At 38.4% G+C, this 24593-nt stretch overlaps 1 protein-coding gene across 2 annotated transcripts in view; it reads right to left on the bottom strand.

Annotated features, from left to right (window-relative positions):
* Positions 1–24593, bottom strand: part of klg (klingon) — a 113287-nt gene that overhangs the window by 23918 nt on the left and 64776 nt on the right. Inside the window, exon 3 of one of the 2 annotated variants that reach the window (XM_069508269.1) lies at positions 8537–8572. The exons of the other annotated variant lie outside the window; for it this stretch is intronic. The gene's annotated coding sequence lies outside the window, so the exon portion shown is untranslated. The remainder of the gene's footprint in view (positions 1–8536; positions 8573–24593) is intronic. 2 annotated transcript variants of the gene reach the window in all.

The following is a 24593-nucleotide window of genomic DNA, read 5'->3' as shown; positions in this document are numbered from 1 at the left end:
CTCCATAATGTTTTCAAAGGTGTATGAAGTCTGCCAATCCGCACTTGGCCAGCGTGGTAGACTATGGCCAAAACCCTTCTCACTCAGAGAGGAGACCTGTGCTCTGTAGAGAGCGGGTGATAGGTTGATCATGATGATTATATTAATTAACTAAAGTCTGCCAATTCGCAACCTGAGAGGAGACCCGTGCTCTGTAGTGAGCCGGCGATGGGTTGTTCATGATAATGATTAGGTATCGCTAACAATGAGCGTCATAAGAGAGCTCAGAGTCACTCAGCGGGCGATGGAGAGAGCTATGTGCGGAGTTTCTCTTCGCGATCAAATCTGACATGAGGAGATCCGTAGGAGAACTAGAGTAACCGACATAGTTCAACGGGTTGCGAAGCTGAAGTGGCAATGGGCAGGGCACATAGTTCGTGCAACCTATACATTTAAAAAAAAATAGTTTATTAAACCCATCGATATAAATGATAAGATATGGTCAAGCGAACAAAATTTTTCACGGTTTAGAAACCAAATAAATCAGCGCCACCTCTTAGATACTAATGAACGACCCGTTTGAAATCCAGACGTCACTGAGGTTGCATTGTGGCTATAGCACCAATGAGTCGGTGCCATTTTGTTTGTTCAATAACCCTGTCTATACGATGTAATCTATATCTATACTTTTACATAAAGAGGTAATGTCGTTAAGTTTGTTTGTAGGGGGTAATCTTTGGAACTACTGAACCGATTTTAAAAATTCTTTCACCAGTAGAAAGCTACATTATTCCTGAGTGACATAGGCTATACGGGATCTTTAAAAACCTAAATCTACGCGGGCGAAGCCGCGGGGATCAGCTAGTATAATATAAGTCAATGATTAAACCCATACGCCTTATCGGCCTCTTCTAAGCGGCATCGTAGGCACCTACTTTAAAACACAGAGAAAAACTTAGGCAGAATGGTTTTAATCCTTACCTCGGACATAAAAAATCGTATTTTTGGGGGGAAAATAAAAAAGCTTACATGGCGTATTGAATCGTCCCTTTTTGGGAACCAGCTTTTAATTTATTTCCCATAGCACATTTGATTGTCAAAGGATTATATTAACAAATCCCTCGCGAGGGAATGAAGAGGGACTCATTTTACAATTTGTTATCTCTTGGGGTCGGGATTTTGGAAAAAGTTGTGGTGTTAAGTCAAAAAACATACAACGCATAATTTTTGACACAATATGCTTATAATACAATTACATTTTTGAATAAAAATATGTTCTAATCTGTATTTATATCGTATATTTTGTACCTACTTAAATATAAATATTAATTTTGCCGTAGCAAATATAAATTCTAATTATATACTAGCTTATGCTCGTGACTTCGTCCGCGTGGACTACACACATTTCAAACCCCTATTTCACCCCTTAGGGGTTGACTTTTCAAAAATCCTTTCTTAACGGATGCCTACGTCATAATAGCTATTTTCATGCCAAATTTCAGCCCGATCCGTTCAAGTAGTTTGAGCTGTGCGTTGATAGATCATTCAGTCAGTCAGTCAATCAGTCGGCTTTTCCTTTTATATAATTAGATTTTCTAACCAGAAATCGAACTCCAAATCTCAGGCAAGTTTCTAATCGCTGCACCAGTAAGGTCATCAAATTAATAACAAATCGTAGTATCCCACACGATAAGCGAGACCCCATGGGGTCATCGCACCCCCTAACCCGGCTTCCGGTTGGTCCAGGACCCCCATGACACGCGTGAGACATAAATTAGGGAGATATATCATGGTTTGTGGCACCCATGGGTTTTGTATGGGGGCAAAAATTGATATAACATTATTGTTAATTTGCTATTCTACTTATTTCGGTTAGCATTATTAACTTTCTAATGTAAAAGCCATGTCTGCTATAACACCTACCTATCTGCCAAATTTCATGGTTCTAGGCCAATGGGAAGTATCCCATAGGTTTCTTGACAGGCAGACAGACAGATAGGCAAACAACAAAGTGATCCTATAAGGATTCCGTTTTTCCTTTTGAGGTACGGAACCCAAATAAGTGTCGAAAAATTTTTGATTTCCCCCTCGAACACATGGAGATTGTCTGGTGGGAGGCTTCGGCCGTGGCTAGTTACCACCCTACCGGCAAAGCCGTGCCGCTAAGCGATTTAGCGTTCCGGTACGATGCCGTGTAGAAACCAAAGGGGTATGGGTTTAATAAAAACTGCCATACCCCTTCCAGGTTAGCCCGCTATCATCTTAGACTGCATCATCACTTACCATCAGGTGAGATTGCAGTCAAGGGCTAACTTGTATCTGAATAATAATAAAAAATTATATGGTATACCTCCGCAAGTTAAATAAGTATGTATTTTAAAATTACTATGTTTTTGAAAAGGAAAAATCGGCCAAGTGCGAGTCAGGCTCGCGCAACAAGGGTTCCGTACTACAGTCGTATTTTTTCGACATTTTGCACGATAATTCAAAAACTATGATGCTTAAAAATAAATAAAAATCTGTTTTAGAATCCACAGGTGAAGTCCTTTCATGTTAACTTACTTCAAATATTGAAAATACTAATTATTAGTTCATGACCAATTGACCACAATTTCATTTTTTGTGTGTGACGTAACCACAAATTCACGGTTTTCAGATTTTTCCCCGAATGTCAGCTATAAGACCTACCTGGTCTGCCCAATTTCATGATTTTAGGTCAAAGGGAAGTACCCTGTAGGTTTCTTGACAGACAGACAGACAACAAAGTGATCCGTTTTCCTTTTGAGGTACGGAACCCTAAGAACCTATCTACCACTTGAGAAATAATGACCATATTTTTTTTAGCAATTACCCACGGAACCCTACATTATTCTATCTGGATTGACCAGTTTTTTAATAAAACTAATAAAATAGGATACTCCCCTGAACTTATATCCTACTAGCTTATTCCCGCGACTTCGTCCGCGTGTACCACACAAATTTCAAACCCCTATTTTACCCCCTTAGGGGTTGAATTTTAAAAAATCTTTTCTTAGCGGATGTCTACGTCATAATAGCTAACTGCATGTCAAATTTTAGCCCGATCCGTCCGTATGTGTTGATAGATCAGTCAATCAGTCAGTCAGTCAGCCAGCTTTTCCTTTTATATAATTAGATTTAGATAAGAGAAAATAAACTTATTTTGAGTTATACTTATTTTACTTTTTAAGTGGAAGTCAAAAAACTTTCATGCACGATTGTAGGTACCTAGCCTTATCCATAGTCAATACCACCCTCTTTAATCTAACGAGATGCACAGTTTCGTCACGTGTCGGTCACGTGCCGGTCGCGTGCCGGTGTCGTGTCGGTGTCGGTGTCGTTACATCAAACGTCAGTCAGTTGCATACAGAGGGGTCGGTTTAAGTGAAAAGTGTAGATAATTTTTGATCCCTATCGATTATGTTTGGTTTTAGACTGATTTTGATTAAGTAGGTATACTTGTGTCGTTGTACTATAAGTCCCGCAAATTGCTATTGCGCTGGAACCATGTCTCATTAACATCGAAATGACGTCATTTTGACGTCAGCCGAAATAAAAATATACCATCAACTCGAAACTTCAGTCTAGTGCTGATGTCACTAAAATGGCGGCCATACGAGCATTAGCAATTTGCGGGACTTATAACAGATGACAGAAGTGGTGATAGGCTATTGGTGGTGGTGTTTGACGACCTCCCTGGCGCAGTTTTAAGCGCTGCGGTCTTACAAATGGGAGGTCCCGGATTTGATTCCCTACATGGGCAATTTAGGATTTATAATTACTATATTGTCTCCGGAAGGGTTCCGTACCTTAAAAGGAAAAACGGAACCCTTATAGGATCACTTTGATGTCTGTTTGTCTGTCGGTCTGTCAAGAAATCTACAGGGTACTTCCCATTGACCTAGAATCATGAAATTTGGCAGGTAGGTAGGTCTTATAGCTGCCATTCGGGGAAAAATCTGAAAACTGTGAATTTGTGGTTACATCACACAAAAAAATTAAATTGTGGTCATGAACTAAAAATTAGTATTTTCAATTTTCGAAGTAAGATAACTATATCAAGTGGGGTATCATATGAAAGGTCTTCACCTGTGCATTCTAAAACAGATTTTTATTTACTTTTATGCATCATAGTTTTTGAATTATCGTGCAAAATGTCGAAAAAATACGACTGTAGTACGGAACCCTCGTTGCGCGAGCCTGACTTGCACTTGGCTGGTTTTTCCTTTAGAAGTACGGAATCCTAAAAACGGATTTTTTTTTTAAGAGAATATTAGCCATGTTAAATGACTTTCCTCTCCAACTAAGCGTTAAGCTTGTGCTAGGAATAGGTCGGTAGGTACGACAATAGTGCAACGGGTGGGGTTTGAACCGGCGCCCTTTCGGATTTCAGTCCGCTCCTTTAACCGTTGAGCTATTGAGGCTCTCAATAGCTCAACTTCAATTTCAATCGTCGTAATAAACAGAGGTACTTAGGTATTTCTGATAACTCAGATGACGTTGTTACATTCGTGTTATCAAGTAGCCTTGAGCTTTGACCATCCGAAATATTAAATGACTAGCTGATGCCTGCGACTTCGTACGCGTGGGTTACGGTTTTTAAAAATCCCGTGGGAACTCTTTGATTTTCCGGGATAAAAAGTAGCCTATGTCACTCTCCAGGTCTTAAACTATACCCATGGCGGGGATAGAGCCCCTGCACAGTTCTATTCGGATTTGCTGGTGTAGGTCCTCACGTATTCTGCTGTGCTGCGGACAGTCGATGAGTAGATGTACAATCGACTCATCGCCACTGTCATCGCAGACACAGCCAGGACCTTCCTTGCACTTGAACCTGTGCAGGTACTCTGAAAACCCGCCATGCCCACTGAACACTTGGACTAGAGCTGGTGTCAGTGTTAACTTGCGCAAGATGGCATTGGCTCCTTCCACTGTTGGGAAGAATTACTTGGTGACTGCAGCCTTGTCAGTTGTTTCCATAGAGCAGAAACAAAGAGGAGATGTTGTATTAAGATTTCCCTATGAAATATCGAGTGACATTTTGCGGGGTGAGGGGTTGTGGAACGCCGCCCACTTCTCAATTTTCCATTTGCGGGTTAGTAGCAAAACTACTCGCTTAGCGACCTAACATCGATATATTGATGTCACTACATAGTTCAGCTATCTCACACTAGATGTCAATAAGTGTAGAAATTACGTATAAAATTACTTACAAATGAAATGTGATACCATTCATAGCATCAGAACGTCTGTCTGAATAACTTTGACACGATAAAACACAACACTTCATCCTTTTGTTCTTAAAAACGCGAAAACACACCGATAATACGAGTCTCAATATATGTGAACCTGACGAACGCAGACAGCATACTAACTAAGGCCCCGCCCACAGTGATGACGTCAGGACCTAGTTGAAAATCACAGTGCACAGTTGCTTAGGCCAACTCCTCTTTGTTTCTGCTCTATGGTTGTTTCTGACTGTCAAAAGTCTCTGACATCATGTCAGGGATGCGGTGACACTTGTCATAGCGACAAGTATATTTACTAAAAAACTATACCCATGCAAAAACCCAACCAACAAATTCCCGAAAGTTCTTCCGGTGCTGTAAATGTTCATGGGCGGCGGTAATCACTTAACATCAGGTGACGCGCCAGCTCGATTTCTCGCAATTTCTATTTAAAAAAAAACAAGGTGGTAAGTTTAACAAGTTTAACGGCAACTGTGATCGTCGGTTAAGATTACCCGACGTTGATGTATTAGAACAAGAAGGCGCCAACAAATTAAACACGCACTGATAGGGAATTTTAATTAGAGGATTACGCGTCGTCCACACAGAGAGCGGTCTAGCGTTCAAAGTGTAGAGTTCTGATAATGACAGACATTTTGAAGTAGACATCAGCTAAGAAAGGATTTTTGAAAATTAAACCCCTAAGGATTCGGCTAGGTTGGGCAGCTTTTGGGAAATTGAGTCAAGTCTTCTCATCGTCAATTTCTCAGTGCCTGAAGACGAAAGTCTTTAACTAGTGTGGTCTTCCCGTCCTCACCTATGATGCTGAAACGTGGACACTGACAAATGGCCTTGTTCACAAATTCAAAGTAGCTCAGCGAGCTATGGAGATGGCTATGTTAGGAGTTTCCCCGAGGGATAAGATCCGGAATGAGGAGATCCGCAGGAGAACCAAGGTCACTGACATAGCCCAAACTATTAGCAAGCTGAAGTGGCAGTGGGCAGGACATGCCTGTCGTAGAGGCGATGGCCGTTGGAGCCGGAAATTCCTTGAGTGGAGGCCGCGTATGTGGGGCGCTCTCCAGCACGATGGACCGACGATATAAAGAGGCTGGCGGGAAGTGGCTGGATGAGGAAGGTTGAGGACCGGGTGGGGCTCTTTAGGGAAGGCCTATGTCTAACAGTGGACGTCCACAGGCTGATGATGATGATGGAAGTCGTGAGCATAAGGTAGTTTATAATATTAGTATGGATGGGTAGTGACTTGTATTACTGTAGTGAAATGGTGTGCAGGATTTTGAAACCAAATAAAGTAGGTGCGAGCTGCACAAAATCCAATCTATCGCGAACACGACCGATACCAATATTGCGTCCATCGAGCAGCTAAGCCGGCGAGATTAATATATCTAGACCTAGGCTTAGCGCACGGTAATGCCTAGATTTTAAATTTTTAACCATCGTCAGTGGTAGAGTCACAAACGTAGCTTTTGATATAGTAGTTGTCCATGAGATCTAAATATATAAAAGGAAAAGCTGACTGACTGATATGTCAACGCACAGCTCAAACTACTGGACGGATCTGGCTGAAATTTGGCATGCAGATAGCTATTATGACGTAGACATCCGCTAAGAAAGGATTGTTGAAAATTCAACCCCTGGGGGGTGAATTTATGGAGAACTCTCCGGTAGATAATAAGCAGGTTTCCTCAGCAAGTGATATTATTTTAATTGTTTAATACGCACATAACTTCGAAAACTTAGAGGTGCGTGACAGGCTATCAGCTCTCCACCAAGATGCCGGTGATGATTTGTCTGGTGGGAGGCTTCTGCCGTGGCTAGTTACCACCTACCGGCAAAGCCGTGCCGCCAAGCGATTTAGCGTTCCGGTACGATGATAATGAGTAGATATGGGTTCAATACCACCCTAACGGCAAAGCGGTGCCGCCAAGCGATTTAGCGTTCCGGTACGATACCATGTAGAAACTGATAATGGGATAAAAAACTGTCATTCTTACTCTTTCCAAGTTAGCTCGTTTCCATCTTAGATTGCATCATGCATCATCACTTACCACGCAGTGAGATCGCAGTTAAGGGCTAACTTCTAATAAAATAAAAGAGATTTAAGTATTGGTATAAAATGGATCCATGAATAAATTATCAAAAGTATTTAATAATGCAAACTTTGAGAGCCAATGTTCGCGTTTAGAAATAGTTGTGAAGTAAGAAGTCGTAAAATTTCAATGTAAAGAGGGTGGGGCCGATTTTAATGAGGTTTTCATTGATTAATAGGTTTAAAATTAATAAAGTTTTCGGATTTAACTGAGGGGATAGGAAAATAGAATAAGAACAAATTTTGTTTATTACTAGATCATGCCCGCGACTTCGTCCGATGAAGTAGATATCTTCTATACTATTATATAAAGAGGTAATGTCGTTAAGTTTGTTTGTAGGGGGTTATATCTGGAACTACTGAACCGATTTTGAAAATTCTTTCACCAATAGAAAGCTACATTATTCCTGAGTGACATAGGCTATATTATATACACAGGGGTGAAGCCGCGGGGATCAGCTAGTTATCTATAAAAAAAACCGGCCAAGTGCGTGTCAGACACACGCACTGAGGGTTCCAAACTACAATCGTATTTTATCGACATTTTGCACGATAAATCAAAAACTATTATGCCTAAAAATAAATAATAATCTGTTTTAGAATATACTAAAAAGCCCTTTCATATGATACCCCACTTGATATAGTTATCTTACTTAGAAAATTGAAAACACTAATTATTAATTTATGACAACAATTTAATTTTTTTTGTGTGATGTAACCACAAGTTCATGGTTTTCAGATTTTTCTCCGAATGTCTGCTATAAGATCTACCTACCTACCTGCCACATTTCATGATTCTAAGTCAACGGGAAGTACCCTGTAGGTTTCTTGACAGACAGACAGACAACAAAGTGATCCTATAAGGGTTCCGTTTTTCCTTTAGAGGTTAAAAACGAGCCAAAAAATCACGTTTGTTGTATGGGAGCCCCCTTAATTATTTATTTTATTCTGTTTTCATTATTTGTTGTTATAGCGGCAACAGAAATACATCATCAGCTGTGAAAATTTCAACTGTCTAACTATCACGGTTCACGAGATACAGCCTGGTGACTGACGGACAGACAGACGGACAGACAGGCGGACGGACAGCGGAGTCTTAGTAATATAGGGTCCCGTTTTACACTATGGGTATGGAACCCTAAAAACTGCCATACTCCCTCCAGGTTAGCCCGCTTCCATCTTACATAGCATCATCACTTACCACCACGTGAGATTGCAGTCAAGGGCTAACTTGTACCTGAAAAAAAAAATACGCTTACAAACAGATAACCCCTTACCAACTGGGGCCATGGAGTTTTAGTGCTAAACAATTTTTACGAGACATTTCACCGCGATTAATAGCCTCATCTGGTGACAGAAGGGCTGGCTCATTTTTTGCGTAACGGATCAGCCTGGCTGTCCAGCGCGGAAATGCAGCCCATATTCTTGGCACCATTCCACGCGGTCATGATTTATATAGTAATTAGATAAGGCTAGCTAAAAAAAAAAAGTGAAATAAAATTCTATATTAAACTGCAAAAAAAAACCCCTTACCTACTAATTGCACCTATTTAATCCAAAATTGATCACTTCACCCTAAAAATTCCCAAAGTTCCAAAATCACACAAACACTAAACTGCATAAAGTCTTGATGTTATTAAAGTAATTTAATTATTTAAATTTAAAAAAAGCCTATTTCATGATTTTATAAAAGTATTCAATTTATTTTATTCACAAAAATATTTCTTTAAAGTCCGGGAACAAGTTAATTCAATATAACTTTTAAAACTTTATATTTTTTCATAAAATCATTGTACACTTTTTTTCATCTAAATTACCTATAATTTTTTTTATCTTATTTCCTTTCCACTCGTAATTTTAAATTCAAATTTTTGGTATATTTTTATTAAATTAAACAAAATAAGTATATACCTACCTCTCTACGAATTATTTTTAGTTACTCTCTTTTATTTAATTAATTAATTATATTTTTAAATCATTTAAATTGTATCGCTTTATTTTGAATATGCATCTATTTGAAATTATTATTAAGTAGACAACAAAAAAAAAACTATATATAGTATATATACAATATACATACAGAAAAACTTATCACTAAAAAATTTATATTTAAAAAAAATATACGCCGTCCAAATGGTAATTATGGTAATGGTATTAATTATATTAATAAAATTAATTTAATTTTTAACTTTTAGATAAAGTTTATTAACTTTTCACGAAAGACGTCTATATAAACCGAATGCGTCTATGATACTGCGTGTGCGTGATACTCAGAAAATAATAATAGGGGTTGATTTATGTGGTATGGAAGGGGCTTGATAGATAGATACCTTACGATGGCTTTTAGACACGGTGAGGGTGGGTTACCCCCTCACATAACTTTCTTACCTTTTCTAATTACATAGTTTAGTTTCCCATCTAAATAATGACTGGAATCAGAGGTGTTTAACCAAAGCAATTTTAAATTAAGTATATCAAGTCATTCCGTAATCCAACAATCTACTATACCTAGTATTTTTTTAAAAATTTAATAGAGATAGCGAGCAAACGAGCAGGCGGGTCACCTGATGTTAAGTGATTACCGCCGCCCATGAACATTTGCAGCCCATGCGTTGCCGGTCTTTTAGAAAATTGTTGGTCCGCCCCTTTAATAACCCCATGTTGTAATCTAGTGGGAACACCGCCGATGGGAGTTGGTTCCACAGTTAGCATGTGCGTGGAAAGAAGGATCTGGCACAGCGGACGGTCGAAGTGCACCAGACACCCAGGTGGTGAGGGTGAAATTCCTTACGGCAGCGCGCGGTGCGGTTATAGAAAAATGAGGGTGGAATGAGGTCAAAAAGCTCTCCAGAGCACTCCCCATTAAAAAGTTCAAGAAAGCGTTATCCTGTCAACCCCCCAAAGGCCCTAACGTCTATCGGTTGTACGAACTATGTGCCCTGCCCATTGCCACTTCAGCTTCGCAACCCGTTGAGCTATGTCGGTTACTTAAGTTCTCCTACGGATCTCCTCATGTCAGATTTGATGACGTAGAGAAACTCCGCACATAGCTCTCTCCATCGCCCGCTGAGTGACTCTGAGCTTTCTTATGAGGCCCATAGTTAGCGACCATGTCTTGGATCCATATGTCATCACTGGCAACACGCACTGTGCGAAGGCTTTGGTCTTCAAGCACTGAGGAATTTTGGACAAGAAGACATCTCGAAGATTCCCAAACGCTATTCACCCAAGTTGGATTCAGCGGTTAACCTCTTTCATATTTGGTTCATTTATTCAATAGTCCATCGCAAATCAGCTAGTAATATAAATATTAAATGTTATTCATCAAAATAATTCTATCCACCGCGGGAATGGGTGCGAAATGGCGCAAAAAGCGTAAAAAGTGCAAAAACACGACAATGCAAGCGACGGTAATGAGCTGCAACATTCGTCCGCCATTTGCAATTCTGTACAAACATTTTCATAGAAACATGCTCATGTTTTCGCTTTATATTATTAAAAAAACTTCAAAAATCGACTTCAAATGTCACTAAGTACCATCGCATTATGGTTAACTAGCTTTTGCTCGCGACTTCGTTTGTATGATAGGTTAATTTATAGTCATAGCTCTCTGAAATATCATGTTTAGTACGCGACCCTCGACCTGTCACGTACGAGACATAGAATGCATGGAATGCCTTTCCTACCGAGAAGAACCAGCAAGAAACTCGGCGGTTGCTCTTTTAAAGAGATCAATTTACTTATCATTTACATAGTCTTCGACTGTATAGAATGCTTTTTTTAAGAGCACACTTTTAATAGATTTTTAAACTTGTATAATTAGGCAAGTCTAGAACTGTTTGTGGAATTTTATTATAAAACTAGCTGCCCCGGCGAACTTCGTACCGCCTAACAGTCGATTCTTTTTCAGGATTTTTTTTAAATTTTTCTCTCCGTAAGAACCATCCTAGTACCTACTTCAAGGAATATTATAAAAAAAGAATTAGCGAAATCGGTTCAGCTGTTCTCCGTGCAGCGATCAGCAACACGTTCAGCGATTTCTTTTTATATATAAGTAGACTATCGACCCGCCCTGGCTTCGCATGGGGTGCAATGTAGATACTAATGTGGTGACAGTGAGGAGTGATTCTTCCGACATTTTGTTTAAATATCGTCATATTTCAACAAATTAACACAAACCAATTTTAAGCTATAGCTATAAACCTTCCTCTTAAATCACTCTATCTATTAGTGAAAACCGCATTAAAATCCGTTGCGTAGTTTAAAAGATCTACGCGTTCATACATACAGACAGCGGGAAGCGACTTTATTTTATACTATGTAGAGATATTACACTCATTCCCACAAATGACTTTCCCACTTTCGCGAGGTGGACCTAAATTCACGTAGACGAAGTCGTGGGCATCAGCTAATATCAAAAAAAAAATTGCGACAAACTCACTAGAATCCCCTGGGATAAACTACCCTTACGCAAAAAATAAAGAGAATTGAAAGAAAACGCTTTGGGGTTGAATTTTTTAATGAAAATTCTTAGGGGCTATTATTTTATTTATCACCCCCTAGACTAGAACGAGGGGTGTTTTACTTTACTGTTATTGATTGTAGGTTTTCTAGTGACCGCGGTCTCATCTGATGGTAAGTGAGGGTGCAGTCCTACCTACTGCTAATATGAAACACTTATTCGCTGGAAAAACTTGAAATAACTTGCCAGGGATACGGTTTTTTCATCTTTTTAGGGTTCCGTACCTCAAAAGGAAAAACGGAACCCTTATAGGATCACTTTGTTGTCTGTCTGTCTGTCTGTCTGTCTGTCCGTCTGTCTGTCAAGAAACCTACAGGGTACTTCCCGTTGACTTAGAATCATGAAATTTGGCAGGTAGATAGATCTTATAGCTGACATTTGGGGAAAAATCTGAAAACCGCAAATTTAGGGTTAGATCTCACAAAAAAAATTAAATTGTGGTCATGAACTAATAATTAGTATTTTCAACTTTCGAAGTGAGTGACTATATCAAGTGGGGGTATCATATGAAAGGTCTTCATCAGGTACATTCTAAAACAGATTTTTATTTATTTTTATGCATCATAGTTTTTGAATCATCGTGCAAAATGTCGAAAATATACGACTGTAGTACGGAACTCTCGTTGCGCGAGCCTGACTCGCACTTGGCCGGTTTTTTTCTATTTTTGTGTAAAAATCTTAATGCGGTTCACAGAATACATCTACTTACCAAGTTTCAACAGCATATAGCTCTTATAGTTTCGGAAAAAAAGTGCCTGTGACATACGGACGGACAGACAGACGGACAGATTGACATGACGAATCTATAAGGGTTCCGTTTTTTGCCATTCGGCTACGGAACCCTAAAAAATGAAAATTGATAGATACAGTACGTGCACAAAATAATGTACATCGACCTTTAGAAGGAGATAGCGGATTTGTAGGATTTGCGGCATTGTCTCTGTCGTTGAGACCGACAAAATGTCATATACGTATGAGTGACAGAGACAACGCTCTACAAAGCCGAAATGTCATTCTAAAGGCCGATGTACATTACTTTTTGACCGGTACCTAATGTAGTCAACAAACGCTTGAATCGAAAAGCAACGTTTAATTACTAAAGTTTTACTCAAGCCTTTTCCTTTTTGCCTTTTTTGCCTTTTTAGGTAAAACAGGCAAGAGTTAATGAACCGGAAGGCACGAGACAAGGAACCCTGTAACTTGAAACTCTGAAATTAAAAAACACCCCCACGTTCCCAAGTTCTTTACGTATTTTTTCTGTATTTTTAGGGTTCCCTTATAGGAACCCTTATAGGATCACTTTGTTGTCTGTCTGTCTATCTGTCTGTCCGTCTGTCTGTGAAGAAACATACAGGGTAGGTACTTCCCGTTGACCTACCTGACAAATTTCATGATCCTAGTCATGAAATTTGTCAGGTAGGTAGATCTTATAGCTGACGTTTGGGGAAAAATCTAAAAACCGTGAATTTGTGGTTACATCTCACAAAAAAATTGTGCTCATGAACTAACAACTAGTATTTTCAATTTTCTAAGTAACATAACTATATCAAGTGGGGTATCATATAAAAGGTCTTCACCTGTGCATTCTAAAACAGATTTTATTTATTTTTATGTATCATAGTTTTTGAATTATTCTGCAAAATGTCAAAAAAATACGTACGGAACCCTCATTGCGCGAGCCTGACTCGCACTTGGCCGGTTTTATTTTTATTTTTTGTAAACTTTTATTTTTATTTAAATACATACATCTAAGATAGAAAGAGGTATAACCTAGAAGGGTTATGGCAGTTTTTAGGGTTCCGTAGCCGAATGGCAAAAATTGGAACCCTTATAGATTCGTCATGTCAGTCAATCCGTCTGTCTGTCCGTCCGTATGTCACAGCCACTTTTTCCGAAACTATAAGAGCTATCCTGTTGAAACTTGGTACCTAAGTAAATGTATTCTGTGAACCGCATTAAGATTTTTACACAAAAAGAGAAAAAAAAAACAATAAATTTTAGGGTTCCCCATACTTAGAACTGAAACTCAAATTTTTTTTTCATCAAACCCATACGTGTGGGGGCATCTATGGATAGCTCTTCAAAAATTATATTGAGGTGCTAATATAATTTTTTTCTAAACTGAATAGTTTGCGTGAGAGACACATCCAAAGTGGTAAAATGTGTCCCCCCCTATAACTTCTAAAATAAGAGAATGATAAAACTAAAAAAAATATATGATGTACATTACCATGCAAACTTCCACCGAAAATTGGTTTGAACGAGATCTAGTAAGTATTTTTTGATTTATCGTGCAAAATGTCGATAAAATACGACTGTAGTACGGAACCCTCGTTGCGCGAGCCTGACTCGCACTCGGTCGGTTTTTCATTATGATCGACCCATCGCATCGCCAGTCCACTAATTCCTTTCTTAGTCCTTTACTTAGACAGTTAGGAATCCCTAATTGTCTAGATTTCGAAATGACTGACACGAAGGAAAAGGATAACTTCTTCTTCAAGTGCCATCTCCTACCGAAGGTTGGCAATCATTAAGGCTAACTGGATCTTGTTTACTGCTGCCCTAAACAGTGATCTTGTACTCATGTTAAACCACTGGCGAAGGTTCTTGAGCCAGGATATTCGTCTACGGCCAGCTCTACGTCTGCCCTTTCTCTTGCCCTGTATTATAATCTGCAGTAGATCGTATTTTTGACCGACTTCAAAAAAAGGAGGAGGTTCTCAATTCGTCGGAATCTTTTTTTTTTATTTTTCTTTTTATTATTTTTTATGTATGTTCCCCGATTACTCGATGACGCCTGGACCGATTTTGAAAATTCTTTTTTTGTTTGAAAGGGTATACTTCAAAGTTGGTCCCATTTAAATTTGGTGAAGATCTGATGAACATCTTCGAAGATAGATACTGGAACTCCTCAACGGATAAGAGTAAATTGCTCGCGATCAGAGTAATAGCTTAGTAAACAGTAGATTTTTAACCAGTCATAGCATAATTCCATGGGGGCACTAAAATTGTGAAATAATTTTTTTTTACAAAAAAAATAAAAACCGACTTCGATACACAAACACTAAAAATTGAAAAATAATTTAATTTATTACCGAATATATTATGTATACAAGAGTTAATATAGTTCCATAATAATATTTTTTGGGGTCGGTGCCAATGAGGTGCCATTTGTGGAGTCTCATAAAAATATGAAGTCTAGACGATTCGCGCAGCTAAAGCTAATTGGCACCGGCACCAAAAAGTATTATTATGGAACTATATTAACTCTTGTATACATAATAATATATTCGGTAATAAATTAAATTATTTTTCAATTTTTAGTGTTTGTGTATCGAAGTCGGTTTTTATTTTTTTTGTAATGGGTTGCGCATAACATGGCCCAGATATTCGAGCTTTCTCCTTTGCACACATTTGAGTAACTCAGCGGACTTCCCCATTCTTTGCAGCACGGTGGTATTGCGTACACGATCTCTCCATGAGATTCGCAACATTCGCAAAAGGATAACAACTTATTTAAAAAAATTTTACAAAAAAAATAAAAACCGACTTCGTTACACAAACACTAAAAATTGAAAAATAATTTAATTTATTACCGATTATATTATGTATACAAGAGTTAATATAGTTCCATAATAATACTTTTTGGTGCCGGTGCCAATTAGCTTTAGCTGCGCGAATCGTCTAGACTTCATATTTTTATGGGACTCCACAATGGCACCTCATTGGCACCGACCCCAAAAAATATTATTATGGAACTATATTAACTCTTGTATACATAATATAATCGGTAATAAATTAAATTATTTTTCAATTTTTAGTGTTTGTGTAACGAAGTCGGTTTTTATTTTTTTTGTAAAAATTTTTTATTTCACAATTTTTAGTGGCCCCATGGAATTATGCTATGACTAGTTAAAAATCTACTGTTTACTAAGCTTTTACACTGATCGCGAGCAATTTACTCTTATCCGTTGAGGAGTTCCAGTATCTATCTTCGAAGATGTTCATCAGATCTTCACCAAATTGAAATGGGACCAACTTTGAAGTATACCCTTTCAAACAAAAAAAGAATTTTCAAAATCGGTCCAGGCGTTTTCGAGTAATCGGGGAACATACATAAAAAAAAAAAAAAAAAAAGATTCCGACGAATTGAGAACCTCCTCCTTTTTTTGAAGTCGGTTAAAAACTGTACCATTCTGCGTTTAAATTGAATAGAATATCTTTTTAATGTTTTCTTGGAATTAAAACTAATGATTTACCTTTCACAAGCTTTGCTCTAATATAAGTACTAGACTATATAATAATAGTTGTAGCGAAAAATTATGAGAAAAATGGGTTAAATATATATAATTTCTCGTTTAGGTACTGTCAGATTAAAAGCGGCTATTTTAGGCCTAACGCAGACGTCTGATTTTTATGTGAGGTCGATTTTAATCTTATAACTGACTAGCTTATGCCCGCGACTTCGTCCGCGTGGACTACAGAAATTTCAAACACCTATTTCACCCCCTTAGGGGTTGAATTTTCAAAAATCCTTTCTTAGCGGATGCCTACGTGATATTAGCTATCTGCATGCCAAATTTCAGCCCGATCCGTTCAGTAGTTTGAGCTGTACGTTGATAGATCAGTCAGTCAGTCAGTCAGTCAGTCAGTCAGTCAGTCAGTCACCTTTTCCTTTTATATATTTAGATGACGTATTTTATGTCAGTGACAGTAATAAAAAGTAGCCTATGTCACTGTTTAGGTCTTAAACTATACCCATGCAATAAATGACGTCGATCCGTTGCTCCGTTGCGACGTAATTGAAGGACAAACCAACAAACTAATAAACAAAGAATTTGACACAGCTAGTAGAAGATGAGTACAATAGAATTGGTATCCAGAGGTCGTAGGCAGATCTTCATAATTATGCAGCGGTAATCGGAGTCCAGGGTTATGCAGTTTGTTGTAAAGCAGAAGTAAATAAAAAATTACAAGATCACAAAACCGCAAAACGAAAACGAAACTTAAACGAAAATGATGACTTCGTTCGACAAGTGTGTGTTCACCTTTACTGTCATACATAACAATAATTCCACAGACTAAACTGTTAGAATCTACATGTGAAATTAATTACGAAGTGCGCCGCTTCTATCCTAGTTCACAGATTTTATGGGGAAGAAACATACAGAAAATTGCAGTGCACGCTAGGCTTCTTCATCTATGTCATTGATTGACTCGACATAAATTATAGATCATATACAGTCCGTTCACACTTATTTTACCTCTGACGTTATATTTGGCACCATTGCAAATCACACAATAATAAACCCTAAGCTCTAAGGAATAAAGCAAACAAAGCAATGGTGCCAACATGACGTCAGGGGAAAAGTTATAGTGAACGGACTGTAGATATAGTATTTTTCGTCTTTAGTGGCGATCTATGTATTCAGAGACATCTATGAAAATTTTATCGAACGTTGTCAGGAAAGTTCCTCATTGCAGTGTTTTAAGGAGCATAAGTTTTAATACATTTTTTTTATGCTGTGGTTTTCGCCGAATTTCGCCATGCCGAATAATGTCGCTCGTCTGCGTCAGGCGTATAATGTCGCTCATTTGCGTCCGGCGTTAATATGTTTAAATAGAGCGAGCAGAATACTAAGGTTGTGGAGGAAAATGTGAACAAGTTTTAATTAAAAAGTTGTTTTCGGAATTGTAGTTCAGGAACCGGCGACCGATTTGTCTAAGGCGTCGATCGCTAGCCGCACTTTTGATGCGTTCGGACGAATTTGACACCTGTCAACACGTACGACCAATTAACTCTAAATAATAAACTAAGCATAAGTCCCGTAAATTGCTATTACGCTGGAACAGTGTCTCATTAACATCGAAATGACGTCATTTTGACGTCAGCCGAAATAAAAATATACGTCTGTCGCAAGCCTGTCGCGAGATACGTAATCACCCCGCCGCGCCGATCACTTGCTCTCAGACTATTTGAGGCGGTTAATGATATCTCGGAAAAAACAGGAAGAGGTACAAAGTGGGGGAAACGGGAAAATGGCGGAAAAGGTGTTAAATTAAAAAGGCAATAGCCGTGTTTTATGACAAATTCTTCGTTCTAAGAGACTTGATAATAAGGCCCGTCTATACAAAATGAAAAACCAACAGACACATTGCTTGCTTGCTTGTTTGCCACTCCGCACTTGACCAGCGTGGTGGACTGTGGCCTAAGCCCTTCTCATTTGGAGAGGAGACTCTTGCTTACTAGTGAGATGACCTCCCTGGCACAGTGGTAAACACTGTGGTATTATTAGTGGGAGGTCCCGGGTTTGATTCCTGGCAGGGGTTTGGAGTTTAATAATTTCTTAATGCCTGATCTGATCTGGTTAGCGGCTTCGGCCGTGGCTAGTTAGCAAAGCCGTGCCGCCAAGCGATTTAGCGTTCCGGTACGATGCAGTGTAGAACCAAAAAAAGGTATAGATTTTTTTTTTTTTTTTTTTATTCAGATACACGACAGCCCTTGATTGCAATATCACCTGATGGTAAGTGATGATGCAGTCTAAGATGATAGCGGGCTAACCTGGAAGGGGTATGGCAGTTTGTATAGATAATAAAAAACTAAGAATCAAACCTGGAACGTCTAGTAAACATTCACTGAACGGCTTGTAATTTTAATTTTAAAGTGAAGAGGACAATGGACGTAGTTATATTCGACGGCCATGTTTGTGATCGCGTGTGGTCCAAGTGTCACTGTGGTTCACTATTTATATATACCCTATCCGCGGAATGAAATTAATATAAGTAGCGCTCTCTCTACCTATTCCCATACAAAAAAACCGGCCAAGTGCGAGTCAGGCTCGCGCAATGAGGGTTCCGTACTACAGTCGTATTTTTTCGACATTTTGCACGACAATTCAAAAACTATGATGCATAAAAATAAATAAAAATCTGTCATAGAATATACAGGTAAAGACCTTTCATATGATACCCCACTTGATATAGTCACTCACTTCGAAAGTTGAAAATACTAATTATTAGTTCATGACCACAATTTAATTTTTTTTGTGTGATCTAACCCTAAATTAGCTGTTTTCAGATTTTTCTCCAAATATCAGCTATAAGATCTACCTACCTGCCAAATTTCATGATTCTAGGTCAACGGGAAGTACCCTGTAGGTTTCTTGACAGACAGACGGACAGACAGACAGACAGACAGACAGACAAAGTGATCCTATAAGGGTTCCGTTTTTCCTTTTGAGGTACGGAACCCTAAAAACTGGCCGAGTGCGAGTCAGACTCGCGAATTTCTGCAGTGTTTCAGGTTTCTAAATACACTAAATTATCTCTTTCAGCTTTCGTTGAACTAAAGACCGCTTAGTACTTCCTACTTCCATGGCGTTAAACAGAAACCCGCGGGGTGATTACGTATCTCGCGACAGGCTTGCGACACGCGTAAATCTCGCGAACATTGCTGTCACACGTCCGGCTAGAGAGAGACAGCAATAGCCACAAAGCCAAATAAGAAGAAGAAGAGAGACAGCAAATGAACTGCTGCATTGGTACTGCTGTCGCGTTGCTGTCGCTACTGCAACGTTTTACGTAATGACCCCGCGGATTAAAAAATCTATTTAATACAACTTTCCTTAGCCAAGCTATTTCCATAGCATCAAGCATGTTTCTGACGCAACCTTGAAGTTTTTACTCATCCCAAAATCACCTAACGCGCCCAAAGAAGTTGTCACTTAAAAATTAAAAAAATTGGTGATTTTGAAATCGCTACCGCTCGTGACTCGCGCTCTAACTTTCAAATAATTCAACAGCAGCGTTTATAAAAGTCTTCTACCCCCATTCGACGTGAAGACGTGGATTTCTGTAGAATTGACCATTATTCTTGCCAGCAAGTAAATGTAATAGGCTATTACATTTTGACTATTGACCATTTTCTGCTCCAAGATCGCTTAATACGAGTTTAATATTTCAACTTTTCTCCTCGTCCTAAGTGCGATAAATGCGAAAGTGTGTTTGTTTGTCCTTCAGTCACGTCAGATAAATATTATAGATTCTCGTTGCAATATAGCGTTGCAATTTTTTTGTACGACAAAACATTCACAGTTACAAAAAAATCAGTGATCTCCATGATAGGCAAACTAGAAACAAAAATAAGCTAGCTACTCCTGCGCTCCGCCTCTGGAAGGTGCGAAAGTCATTTGTGGGAATGAGTGTAATATTTATAATAAAATTCCACAAGCAATTTTAGACTTGCCTTTACACAAGTTTAAAAAATGTGTTAAAAGTATGCTCCTAAAAAAAGCATATTATACAGTCGCAGACTATGTAAACGATAAAAAAGCTTGGATTTGACTCGCTCCAGCAATGCACGGGGCTGCAATGGCTTGTATAGTACGGTATAATAACATTGTAAATTGAAAAATTAAAAAGAGCAACCGCCGAGTTTCTTGCTGGTTCTTCTCGGTAGGAACGGCATTCCGAACCAGTGGTAAATTAAACCTGACTATTCATAAGCACTTTTAAAAAGTTTACATGAATAAAAAAACATTCTATTCTATTCTATTCTATAGAAATTTAGCCATTTCATTACTCACAATATAACAACGTATCGCTGTGCCCCCGTTTCATACAAGTTGTGTGATTGGATTAGATCGCATGACCTGTCAGCCAATGGACTGACAAACTATGATTATATCATGTTCAAAACTCGACTGGACTTCGCATAGATGGTTTACCTATTCTATAGAATATTAGATGATGCCTGTGACTTCGTCCGGTGTGTAAAAATCCCGCAGGAACTCTTTGATTTTTCTTTATAAAAAGTAGCCTATTACATCTTCGGGATGCGTGCTATTCCTGTACCGAACAGGTGAGAAGTACCTGCAACGTATTTTCATGAGAATTTAGAGTTTTTAAACCCCTATAGAAACTCCTTCTAATCGCCGATCGTTGATGCTAAAATCCAGCATTGCTATGTCCTAAAAGTTGATAAATTGACTTACTTATTGACTTAGTTGTAGTCGTTTCAATATAGAAGTTTAGCCATTTCATCACTCACAATATAACAACGTATCTCTGTGCCCCCGTTTCATACAAGTTGTGTTATTGGATTTGATCGCATGGCCTGCCAGCCAATGGGCTGACAACTATGATTATATCATGTTCGAAACTAGGCCGGAATTCGCATAGATGGGTTTACCTATTTTATTGAATACTAGCTTATGCTCGCGGCTTCGTCCGCGTGGACTACAAAATTTCAAAACCCTATTTCACCCCCTTAGGAGTTGAATTTTCAAAAATCCTTTCTTAGCGGATGCCTACGTCATAATAGCTATCTGCATGCCAAATTTCAGCCCGATCCGTCCAGTAGTTTGAGCTGTGCGTTGATAGATCAGTCAGTCAGTCAGTCAGTCAGTCACCTTCTCCTTTTATATATATAGAAGATAGACTAGCTTATGCTCGCGACTTTGTCCGCGTGGACTACATAAATCCCAAACCCCGATTTAACCCACTTAGGGGTGGAATTTCGAAAAATCCTTTCTTAGTGGATACCTACTCGTTACAAAGTAACACACCTTCCAAATTTTATGTCTCTAGGATCAGCGGTTTAGGCTGTGCGTTAATATTATAAGTCAGTCAGTCAGTCAGCTAGCTATCTTTGTACCAAACGTCAAAAACTTTTATACAAATGGGCCGTGAAAAGCTAGCAGACAGACAGACACACTTTCGGATTTCTTCCACAGAGCTTTCTTGACGTGTTAAATGACGATGTCGTTGAGACCGACAAAACGTCACATAGGTATGAGTGACAGAACGCTCTACAAAACGTATATCTCTTTCTAAAGGTCGGTGAACATTACTTTCTGCCGCGTACTGTACCTACCTATAGTGTAGATAATAGTTCCTATCCCGTGGGAAGCCGGAACAGTTCACTAGTAGATACAGAATAGCTTCCCTAACCTAACTTATGTAACTTAAAACAAAGATTTTGAATTCGGATTCGAACTGAAGAATTTAAAATTCACGTCAAACTGACACAGTAAGCTCAGTCTAGGTTTCCCCAAGACAAATGTAGACTTGGCTAAAGTCTTAGCCTAAGTTCGATCGAGTTAGATCTCCGGACGTGAGAGTTTGGCTTTGTTCTAATGTTAGGTAATATGATTTCAAACTAACTTTTGGATACTAAGTAGGTATACAGGGTGTAACCAGAACGCTGGCAAAAACGAAGACAGCTGATAGTACTGAAGAATACTGATATGATACCACAAGAAAAAAAAAACGCGAAAAAATAAATAAAAAAATCCTACAATTTTGTAAAAGTTTACGATATGTTACAAATAAAACATCTGACTGACGCCAAAGGTCAGGTCGTAGGTGGGGCATTGACCCGAATATTGCACGCTATACATTGCGGTTTTGAAAAATACTAAATCACTAAAACTACAAAATGAGGCAAATATTGTGTTTAGGTAGGATAACAATAACACTGAAGTTTGCACAAGCAAACTTCAGCTGTAAAATAAAGCAGTTATGTAACGTAAAATAAAACACAAAAAAATCATTATGTTTGTATTCCAAAACTGACCAAAGATAGACGTTTGAGACAAAAAAAAACAAAACTGTCAAAGTTAATTACCCTTTTTTTACATTTGCGAAATATTTTTGCTAAATTCGTCAAAAAAACAAAAGATATGCCAAAATATAATTTCCGAATCTCAATTTTGAGTATGAAAAATACCAAAATTCAATTTTTTCGCCCACAAAATGTGTACCATTATCTGACTAAATGACGAAGGTAAGGCACCGTCGTGAGAATAACCAATTTAATTATAGCAAGGCTGACCGCATGGTGTCAGTAACAGCGGGGGTGGGCATGGTGGACCGCATGGTGGTGGTGGTGGGGGGCCGACTGGTGGTGTATATATGGTCGAGGAGCAGATGCATGGTGGCCCTTGTCTGCCGACAGTGATGGATGGTGGACCGAAGGTTGGCTGGCCACAGTCGCCGAAACATATCGTGCTGCCATCTTGGGTTTTGACGCAACGCCACGGCGCGGCGTAGGCTGTGCTGATGATAGCTAAATAAAAGAAATAAGTATAAAAAATAAAAATAAAAAAATCGTTAAAAATGTATTATGAACTATCTTATTCTATCTACAACACAAAATTCAAATTCCTATTTTACCCCTTAAGGGGTTGAATTTTCATTAATCCTTTCTTAGCGAATGTCAACGTCATAATAGCTATCTACATGCCAAATTTCAGCCAGTTCCGTCTAGTAGTTTTAGCTGTGCGTTGATAGATCAGTCAGTAAGTCAGTCAGAGAGTCACCTTTTCCTTTTATATATTTAGATGAGAATCAAACTACGTTTATATGGACCACGCTAAGAAGCCTACTAAGGTAGACATTTTGTTTGCAAAAAACCAGCCAAGTGCGAGTCAGACTCGCGCACCGAGGGTTCCGTACTTAAGTATTTTTCGACATTTTGCACGATAAATTAAAAAACTATTATGCATAAAAATAAATAAAAACCTGTTTTAGAATGTACAGGTAAAGCCCTTTCTTATGATACCCCACTTGGTATAGTATAGTATCTATAGTAATATAGAATAGAATAGAATAGAATAGAATGTTTTTTTATTCATGTAAACTTTTTAAAAGTGCTTATGAATAGTCAGGTTTAATTTACCACTGGTTCGGAATGCCGTTCCTACCGAGAAGAACCAGCAAGAAACTCGGCGGTTGCTCTTTTTAATTTTTCAATTTACAATGTTATTATATACCGTACTATACAAGCCATTGCAGCCCCGTGCATTGCTGGAGCGAGTCAAATCCAAGCTTTTTTATCGTTTACATAGTCTGCGACTGTATAATATGCTTTTTTTAGGAGCATACTTTTAACACATTTTTTAAACTTGTGTAAAGGCAAGTCTAAAATTGCTTGTGGAATTTTATTATAAAATATTACACTCATTCCCACAAATGACTTTCGCACCTTCCAGAGGCGGAGCGCAGGAGTAGCTAGCTTATTTTTGTTTCTAGTTTGCCTATCATGGAGATCACAGATTTTTTTGTAAATGTGAATGTTTTGTCGTACAAAAATTATATTATTGTAAATATTAAAGCTACTGTAAGAATACCTATTTCCTTAAATATCTCTCGTAGGGAATCGCGCGGTTTTAAATTATAAATTGCACGTATTGCCCTTTTTTGTAAAACGAATATTTTCCCAATATCTGCCGCTTTACCCCACAGCAAGACTCCGTAAGACATAATACTGTGGAAATAGGCAAAATACACAATTTTTGCAGTTTCCACGTCAGTTACCTGTCGAATCTTTCTAACAGCATAAGCAGCAGAGCTGAGTTTACCAGCAAGTGTTGATATATGGGCGTTCCATTGAAGCTTTGCATCTAACGTGATTCCCAGGAACACGGTGGTCTCCTCCACTTTTAACATATCATTATTTATCATTAAGTTAATGTCCTTGGTCGCCTTTGTATTGGGCAGAGAAAATATAACACACTTGGTTTTCTTTGCATTTAAAAGTAAATTGTTGACAGTAAACCAATGAGTGACCCGCGATATGGCATTATTTACATCGTCAAAATTGTTTTTATTTCTATCGATTTTAAAAATTAGGGACGTATCATCTGCAAATAGCACAATATTGCAAGTATCATGAACGAAATATGGTAAATCGTTTATATATACCAAGAACATGAAGGGACCTAGTATAGAGCCT

This window comes from Maniola hyperantus, chromosome 28, assembly GCF_902806685.2.
Source record: "Maniola hyperantus chromosome 28, iAphHyp1.2, whole genome shotgun sequence".
Lineage (NCBI taxonomy): Eukaryota > Metazoa > Arthropoda > Insecta > Lepidoptera > Nymphalidae > Maniola > Maniola hyperantus.
This window is presented reverse-complemented; position numbering and strand designations above follow the sequence as displayed.